Raw genomic sequence first — 8,889 nt, forward strand, 5'->3', positions numbered from 1 at the left:
ACTGGCGGAGACGCCGCCGGGAGACGCCCCCTGCCGGACAACGCGGGACACCACAAGCGGGCGGCGCAGTCCGAGCGCTTTCGCCCGCAGCCGAACCCAGGCGGGCCGAGCCGGGTCGAGCCCAGCCCGGCCCAGTCGAACCCAGCAGCGCCGAGCCGGGTCGAGCCCAGCCCGGCCCAGCAGCGCGGAGCCCGGCCCCTCCGAACTGAGGCGATCCCCTCAAACCGAGCCCAGCCCAGGCCAGCCCGAGCCCAGCCGTGCGTCCCGGTCCCCACTGCGGGATGGACGCCGGAGCATGGAGTACTCCTCGGAGAGAGCCGGGCTGTTCCCTTCGTCCCAGCCGAGCTGGAAGATGCCCTGTTAAGCACTCAGCGGTACGGTGGTGGCAGTGAGATCCTGAGGGCAAAGGGCTGCCGAAAGGGGCACCAGAGAGGGGTGGGCAGAGACCTCCCGGGCGGTGCTGCCCGCTCCAGCGCCACTGTGCCCTGATGGCCACGGCCACGCTCGGAGGGAATTTTCAGCTCTTCATGTCAAGCACAACAGTGTCAGTGCAATGCTTCTCCTAGACCTATGAGTGACCCCCATCAGATACAAATAGTCTGAAAAACATCGCTCCCATCGCCTGACCATGCTGCTCAGATACTGCTGCCGAACTGATCTCCCCTGCTCCCAGACAGGAATAAATTTCTGCGTTAATCAGCTTCCCGAAGGCTCTCAGGAGCCAGGAGTGTATGATGAGTTGCTAATCACTCTCCACAGGAGCCGACGTCTCTGTGAGTCCTACCAGTAATCCTCCCTGCTGTCCCCTGGCCACATGCTATGCCAGAATCTCATCAGGGGGTTTAACAGAAGGGAGGACAGTGAAAATCTGTTCCATCAGCTAAAGCAAATCAAGGGCTTCAGCTTACATGGCTTGCCCAGCGTCAGCTTTCAACCCAAGAGACTTCAGTGTAGGACCCTCCCCGAGCTGAATGTGGGGACTCTGTGTGTAAATGGCAACATAATCTGGGGGAAAGGGGTAAAGGTGAGAGTGGATTTAGAGCTGCTGTGACGTCTTCACCCTTTCCACTATGTCCTGCATTTCCCTAATCAAGCAAACACTGCAATTGGAGGGAAAATGCGCATTCACGCTGGGCAGAGATGATACACACACACCCCCACACACACACCCTGCTGGGTTTGGAAGCAGGATCCTAGGGGAGTCTCTCTTTCTGCAGTGTAGATGATGCTGAACATCAGCAAGATGTGAGAGCACCAAGAAGAGCTCCCGATGGGAGATGATGAAGCACAGACACCCAGAGAGGCTGCAGATGACAGTGGACACAGAGGAGAGGGCTCTCAAGGAGCCAAGGGAGGCTCAGGCAAGCCAGTGCAAGGAAAGGAAGGCCAAGGAAGTCTGTGAGTTCACTGGAGCAGAGCCAGGAGAAAGCCTGAAAATCATTCAGACCTGGATCTTAGAGCTAATGGAACAGTGCAGGTGGTGGCATCCATGTGTGAGCAGCTGAGGGGCACACTGCATGTGACAGAGCCTGGAGTGCTGGGATTACCCAGCAGAGTGTCATCCTCAAGGATGCTGATACACAAGCTGAGTCACATGTATTCCCATGTATACTATGGTGCCTGTTGGAACAGGCAACCATGTTGAGGTTGTCACAGCCTCATTCAGTGCTGCTTCACTGCCCAGACCAGACAGGAACCTTCAGATTGTGTTTTCCTACACCCACCCACTTCTTAGCCACCCTGGAAGGGTGAAGGTTAGAGTGATGCTACATGCTTTGCAATTCAAAGCCTCCTGCATCCACCATGTCAGGGTGTGCTCCATGCCAGAGGGAAGGACTCTCCCTGGCCAGACAGGTAAGGGGCATGGCAAGGTTTAGACACCACAGCTCTGTTCATAGCAGTCTGCAGCATTCGGACCACTTCCAATCAGGAGTGAAAGAAAATTCTTACCTGATGCTTAGGCGGAAGAGTGACAAGTTGAACAGTTGAACTCCCAGAGGTCAGTCAGTATGTCCAAGGCCAGCTGTGGGCTGAACAGGCAGGGCAGAAATTAGCTGAGGTCCTGGAGCTAAAGGCAACTTCAAAGCAACAGCCTAAGGAAATAAAAGTGGAGTTCCTAAGTCCCTGCAACTAAGGGAAAGTCTCAATAACCCTCTCACTAGCTACAAATTAAGTGTAAAAATAGAATAAGGCTGCTTTGGATTAGCCAAAGCCCTCCCTGGTATTAGTTATGAACAGACATTGAAGATGAGTAAAAGCAGGATGAGATATGCATCATGCCCCCAGTATCTCATGGCTTTCACCTCACAGGGCCACCTAATTTTGATACCGTGACTCTCGGCAAAGCTGCCTTCCTCTGTTTTCAGGTCTTCCTCTCACACCAGGTTCCTGCCCAGCCTCTGTCCCAGTGTGCCAGACCTGTTTGACTTTGAAATTCAGTCACTTTGTATGGATGTACCTTTCTAAAGCTAGCTCTGAACAGCACCTCCATCTACAGTCTTACTCCTCGTGCAGAGCTCATTGCTACCACAGCTGCTTTCTGGGTCAAAGGAACTAATTTGATCATAGAATCATCATGTAAGAGGGTTTTAACCTTCATTATTTCCAATTGCAGACTCATTTAAATGCAGCATTCAAAAGGCCCTGCATGCAATTACACAAGCAAGTGCAGGAAACTTAATAGCTCTTAATTTGCACCGTGGCAGCAAGGTGATATCAGCATTGGCACTTTTTCCAAGCAGACTTCTTCTCCAAAGTGCCACCCCCACACCCCCACAAGGAGTCCCACTACCCTCTTCCTCTGAGAGCATTCTCTTGCAAACAGCAATGGATTCAGCCCAGCCACACAGCAAACCCTCACTGCCCTGCAATATTGAGCAGAGGAAGTTCATTCATGTATTTATTTGGACTTGTCTGGGAAAACACTTCCTCTATTACCCATTGTTTCCAAACAGCCCTTCTTGTGCGAGGAGCCAGCAGGAGAAGGCTTTCCGGGGCAGCAGCTCCAGCCTGACCTGGCCTCCGAAGAGGGAGGTGCAGCAGGCTGGGGAAGGACAACTGGTGTCATTTGCTGTCTCATGGCCGGCGAGGTCTCACACTCCTGCTTTGCTGCTTGGAAATTCGGTGGTTTTCTGTTCTGCAGATCTTTTGCCAGCACAGATCCAGCCTTTTCTAAGACCTTTGTAATGCCTTGTCCAGACTCTGCTATCAACAAACCTTGTTACGTGAAAATACTTCTCACTGTGAACAGGAATGCGGCTCTGTGCTACCAGGGCCACAAGGGGGGCCACAAACCCAGAAGTGAAACAAGACCAGCAGCAGCCCTGCAGCAAAAGATGGGCTGGTCAGCAGATTGCCATTGTCCCTGCCTTGCCTGGCCAGCCCTGGCTCTGCAACCTCGGACCCCTCCAAGCCAGGCCATGTGGCAATTCCCCGGGTTCCAGTCCACAGCAGCACCCTTCTCAGAGCCACAGCCACGCCACAAAGCTGGCCCTGGTGCATTTGCTTTGATGCCTCCGCAGGCAGGCAGAGGGAAGCTGCTCCAGCAGCCAGCCAGCAGGGGCAGGAGACACGTTTTGTTCCAACCCTCCTAGGAGCAGAAGAAGTTTTCTTTTGTACAAGAAGGGAGTGTTCAAATCTGCTGCCATCCAAGGCAGTGCTGGGAAGCAAAAGCTTGTTAATCTTTTCTTCCTTCCTTCCATCAGATGGTAACAGGACAGATCTGGACCTGGGTTGTTTCCCAGGTCAATAAAAGTGGACACCAACCCTGTACCAGTATTAGCTACTGGTGGAGCAGGAAACGTGCCCAGTACCTCCAGCTGGCAACACTCAGTGCAAAAGCTGAAGCCTGGATACCTTTCCAGTAAGAGGAAAGCTGATGTCTTTACACACAATTTCATGGGTGAAGGTGTGGGTGTTAACATCTTTGAAAAGGGGCTTAATGTCTCTACTAACTGCGGGCAGCAGGTTCCTTGCAGAGCCCGGGCAGCTCGGCTTCTGAAACAAACAAGTGGGGGTCTGCACAAGCCTGAGCTTCTGAACTTTGGGGTAAAATAGTTGGTTCAAGGGGGGAATATGTGGTAGACAGTTCGGGAAGGCTGTACCTTCCTAGTGCCTCAGCCAATGGGGAAAGGCGGGGGGGCAATGTGCAACCGGGAATTTAGGATAAAAGGAGGCTGCGCCCTCCAAAACCTGAGGAGAGAAAAGTTTGTGGGCTTGTGCTCCGGTGGACTCCCTCCCTTTATGTGAGTAAAGTTGCAGGATTCCTCTATCTCCTTTTTTGGACATAAACCTCTGGCTTTTGTGGATTTTCCTGACACCAGCTTGGGCACACTCTTCTGCTAAAGCCAGGCCAAGTGATCTTAATGGCTTTTTCTGCATTTAGCAGCCAGCAGAGCGGCTGCAGTCCAAAATGGTTAATCCTACATGGGTGCTTCAGCTTTGCAGAGGGCAGCAGAAAAACACAGGTCAAGAAAGTTTGCCTGCTTTAAGTAAATTGCATTATTGCAATGCAAATATTGGCCCATTTCCTGAAAAGACCATAGTGACCTCATCTGATCCTTTGAAAGGAATATAAAATTTGTTTGTTTGGGGCTTTTTTCCTAAATTTAACATTATGCTGGAGTGGGATTTTTTTAGTGATGAAATGAAAGGTCAAACTGTGGTAAGGATGTAACCATGGCAATATGGGAATGGCTGTTGGTACAAGTTTGCAGGAGCGATTTGCATAACCAATAAGAATAACTTTCTGTACTCATAGAATTTCCCTGTGATCACTGGGAAAATAAATATCTAAAGCAGACTTTAAAAAAAAAAAAAAAAAAAAGTAAGCTATAAAAGAAATTCCTGAGGGTGTGCTTCCTTGGAGCTTTCCCCAAGGTAGCCCTTTCTGAGAACTCTTAACACACTGTTTATTTTGCAATGGTCTAGCAGAAAAAGCAGCCATCAGCTACTTTGGCTGCACCAATGAAGAACTTCAGCAGCATGTTTTGATTTCTACCTGAGCAAGTACAGGATCTCCTGCAATAATTCTACATTACAGTGTTTATTTTAGATGGGGCTAGATGGACTCCAGTTGTTCTCAGATAGTCCAACAGGCAAGATTTCCTTGCAATAAAAAAGATTTTTAAAAGCATTAAAAAAAAAATCAAAGTGTCATGAAAAGCCTATAAATCAGACCTTCCCCAAAACTGGTTTGCAAATTTTCACTTTCCACTCCCAGTTGCAGGTCAGAATGTCCTAGTAACCTGACTGACCCTTTGCTGACAGTAAAATAACCTTTTCCATACTTCCTCACTCTGCAGTCACCTCACTCTGGTCTACAACTGATGGCATCAGATAGAGGTGAAGCTGTTGTTCCTGAGTGGTACAACATTAGCATCCCAATTAGCCTGCCTTACTCCTGTCTTGTTCCAAAGTTTCAGTCTCAAACGTTGCAGTAGCTTGTTTACTGTGAAGGTCTTACTTGACACCATATCACATGATTTGTACTCTGCAGCAAGCTCTGCTTACAAAAACAAGAAAACACTAATGTAACCTTCCATGAATATTGGCAATTTTTTTTTTTTTTACTAATTACTTCCTTAACGTTCTGTCAGAGGGTAAACTACCCAGCACAATCACTTTTTTTTTTCCTTTTTTTTTTTTTTTTCCCAGGGGAACTGCATAATAAAAATACAGGTAGTGGCTAAAAAAAACTTGTACCTAGAAATGAGATTTCTTTTCTGCAATCATCAGCTCCCACAGGCCTTGTCACAAAGGAGCTGCCAGTGGTGGCACCAGAGATGAGAGTCAGGACTTGCCTCCACTGGCAAGTGAACACCTGAGTCATCCCTGTCTTCATGGAGAGAGGAATGTACTGCAATAAACCCCTGCCTGCTTGAGGTTAGAAGTACAATTGTTGTTGCTGATCAGAAATAAATTAAGCAGTCTAGTTCTGCTATTGGATAACCTGTGTCCTCTAGGAATAGTATGATGCTGGTTAGGAAACACCAACCAAATGTCATCCTTACATATTAAAGTTCCTCAAATGCATTTTCTTTCCAGGAAGAAAGAAAAGTAGACTGGGAAAGTTATTAGGCCTAGCAATACAATGTGTCACAAGCCCAAACACCAATCGAGATGCTGTGTGAAAACTGCAAAGAGAAATGTGTGATTTACTGTTCTCAATGCCATGGTGCTACAAGGTGTCATGACTACACTGATGATTTCATCAAACAATTTTTGATCTGAAGCATCACTTCAAGCATCCCTGGGAGACAGTGCTCTGCAGATTAAGAGTCCCCCTTTCCAGAGAATGATTGAAGAGTAATCAAAATGCTCCACAAGTACCTGAAGGTGACAGTAAAATTCAAATACCACAGTCATTTAAAAAAATAAAGCTCTTAAAGGAAATACAGTCATCTGGAGCAAAATTACTTTTTTTCAGCCATCTTCATTATTTGCCATGACATGAATGATAGTAATCTTCAGAGCAAACTGAAGCCTACAGAGCACCTTCTGGCTTTAGAATCAAACCCAGGAATGCTGTGTAATCACACAAGCTGTGGACTTCAAGGAGACTCCCTAATGTTCTCAGTGCAACAAACATTTCAACCCTCATGAGATTCTCGCATTCTGAGCAGATGAAATAAGTCAGAGAAAAATCACACTGACCATGGAGCATTCTGTCCCCCAAAAGCTGGGGGACCTCTGTATCTCCCCTGGTGACAGTCTGGTTTGGACAATTTCATCAAGCTTTTGAGGCCTTCTCTACCCTTTTGAAGCTTCAGTGGGGCAGTGACAAGACGAGAAATCAAGGTATTTCTAGGCTTTAGGCAGTAGCCTCTAAGTGAATTTCAGGCTTTTAGCATTAGGGCCCAAAAAAAATTCAGTTGTTCATTGGGAGCAGAAGATAACACAAATTCAAGTTCCCTGGAGCCTGTTAATGATCTCTGGGTGAGTCATTCTCACTCCTGTGGGACAGTGCCTCTTCATTCCACACAGGATGTACATTCTGTCTAATGCCTGCAGGGTTGTTCAGAACTAGCTGATGAATTATTCTGAGAAAATCAAGTTGCCTTCCAATATTTAGTGGAGAAAACGCCATGCACAGCCTTGGAAGCTGCACTGTTACATTTTAACTTCTTTTTCTCTTGGCAGCAACCTGGACAATTTGATTTCTAAAAGAATAACTGATTCTGCAGTCATCTGTACTCCCTCTATTACCTTAACCAAACTAGTGATCAACATCTAAAAAACCTTAGGTCTGCCCCATTCTGAAAAAAGAAAGTGGAAGCTCTCTGGTTCAGCCTAATGCAGGCTAGAAAAGCTTCTGAAGCTTTCAATACTTCCCCAGGATTTTCCATCTGCATGGAGTTTGTAGCTTTTGTAGAGTCTTGTGTCTGTTTCTGGAAACTGGTAACACAAGGCCACAATACTGACAATGCCCTTTAGATAGTATTTACTGCCTTTTTAATGGTCTAAGCAGTGTTACAAGCAGAAGCAGTTTACCAAGGAAGCACTGGAAATTAGCATCCTAGAGGCCAAATTTTGATCCCTGACATTAAGCAGGTATTAGCTCCTTACTTACAAATATATAATTACTCACAAATCAGCAATTATGCCTAACCATTGCCAATACTTAGCCTTTGTGACATATCTGCTGAAGTCCTTTCTACAAAGTTCAGGATATTATTGTTTTGTTTTCTGAAAAGTTGTTGTTTAATAGAGCTGTAAATATTGATTTAGAACATGGTCAGATAGGGTTAGCTCATTGTGAAGCACAGACAGAAGGAAATCCAGCAGACTACTAAGAAACCTTTCCAGTCCAGGAAGCAGCTGGACTGTTAGACATCTGCCTAATTTATCCATGCACAAACCACATCACTTTCTGGAAGGGGGTAATAATTGTTAGCTTTGGATCACAAAGCCTTTTCCCAGCTACAGAAATGATTATCTGACTAACCATAGCTGGGATGGCTTCACATTTCCCATTTGCCTGATGAGGTGTCTAGTGTTTTCTTGGAAGGACCAAGAATCTATCCAGAAAAAAAAGAAATAAAACGACCAACCCCAAAACTCCAATGCCAAAGAAACTTTAGACAATAATAATTTTATGGGATTGTTCCTTCCTAGCTGTGGGAATGTTTAAATTACAGTGCTAACTGGGATATTGCCTGCAGCTTTCATAGAGGTACCATAAGAGGAACATGACCTTGGGGTCCTGGTTGTAAAATGAAGAACCCACCTGAAAGTTCAACCCAGTGTTGAACTGCATATCAGTGTTGCTTCATGACACAAGGCTTGTGTTTTCTGTGCTCTGCAGCACGTGCAACCTCCTTCTGTGAAGCATCTCCTACAGCAAAATAGATGAGAGAGAATCCCAGCTTTGTGGAGAAGTGAGATTTTAAAAAAATGAAACATTTTCTTACCACGACTCTACATACTTTGAAGCAGATTCCTCAAATTTGCCTGGCTCACACCTGGGCTAAATACCTGAAGGTAGATGACAGAACCCTTGCAGAGTGTTCACAAGGGTTCTGCTGTGCTCCCACTGAAGACAACTCTGATTTTAGCCATAACTGAATGTAATGTCTCACTTCTATCCTGTCTCAGAAGTTATCCTACCCTCTCTCCCCATATAATCTCTAGGCAGCTAAGTGCTTTATTAAAATAATATCTGCACTATCCTCAAGGAGCTGCCTTTGGATCACTCTGCTTTAGGGGATAACTTGCCCTTTCATTTCCTCATAGACCTTTTCCAAAGCAGAGGAGAAATTTCTGTGCTAGAGCAGTACAACTCGGCTACCAATGGTAGTATTTTAATTCCATGCCCCAACAAAATGTCTCTGGATGCCAATACTCTTGTGTAAAATAAATTTCTATACCCTGCATACATGCACTCTGCAT

This window comes from Onychostruthus taczanowskii, unplaced genomic scaffold (assembly GCF_017590055.1).
Source record: "Onychostruthus taczanowskii isolate IOZ18803 unplaced genomic scaffold, ASM1759005v1 scaffold42, whole genome shotgun sequence".
Taxonomy (NCBI): Eukaryota; Metazoa; Chordata; class Aves; order Passeriformes; family Passeridae; genus Onychostruthus; species Onychostruthus taczanowskii.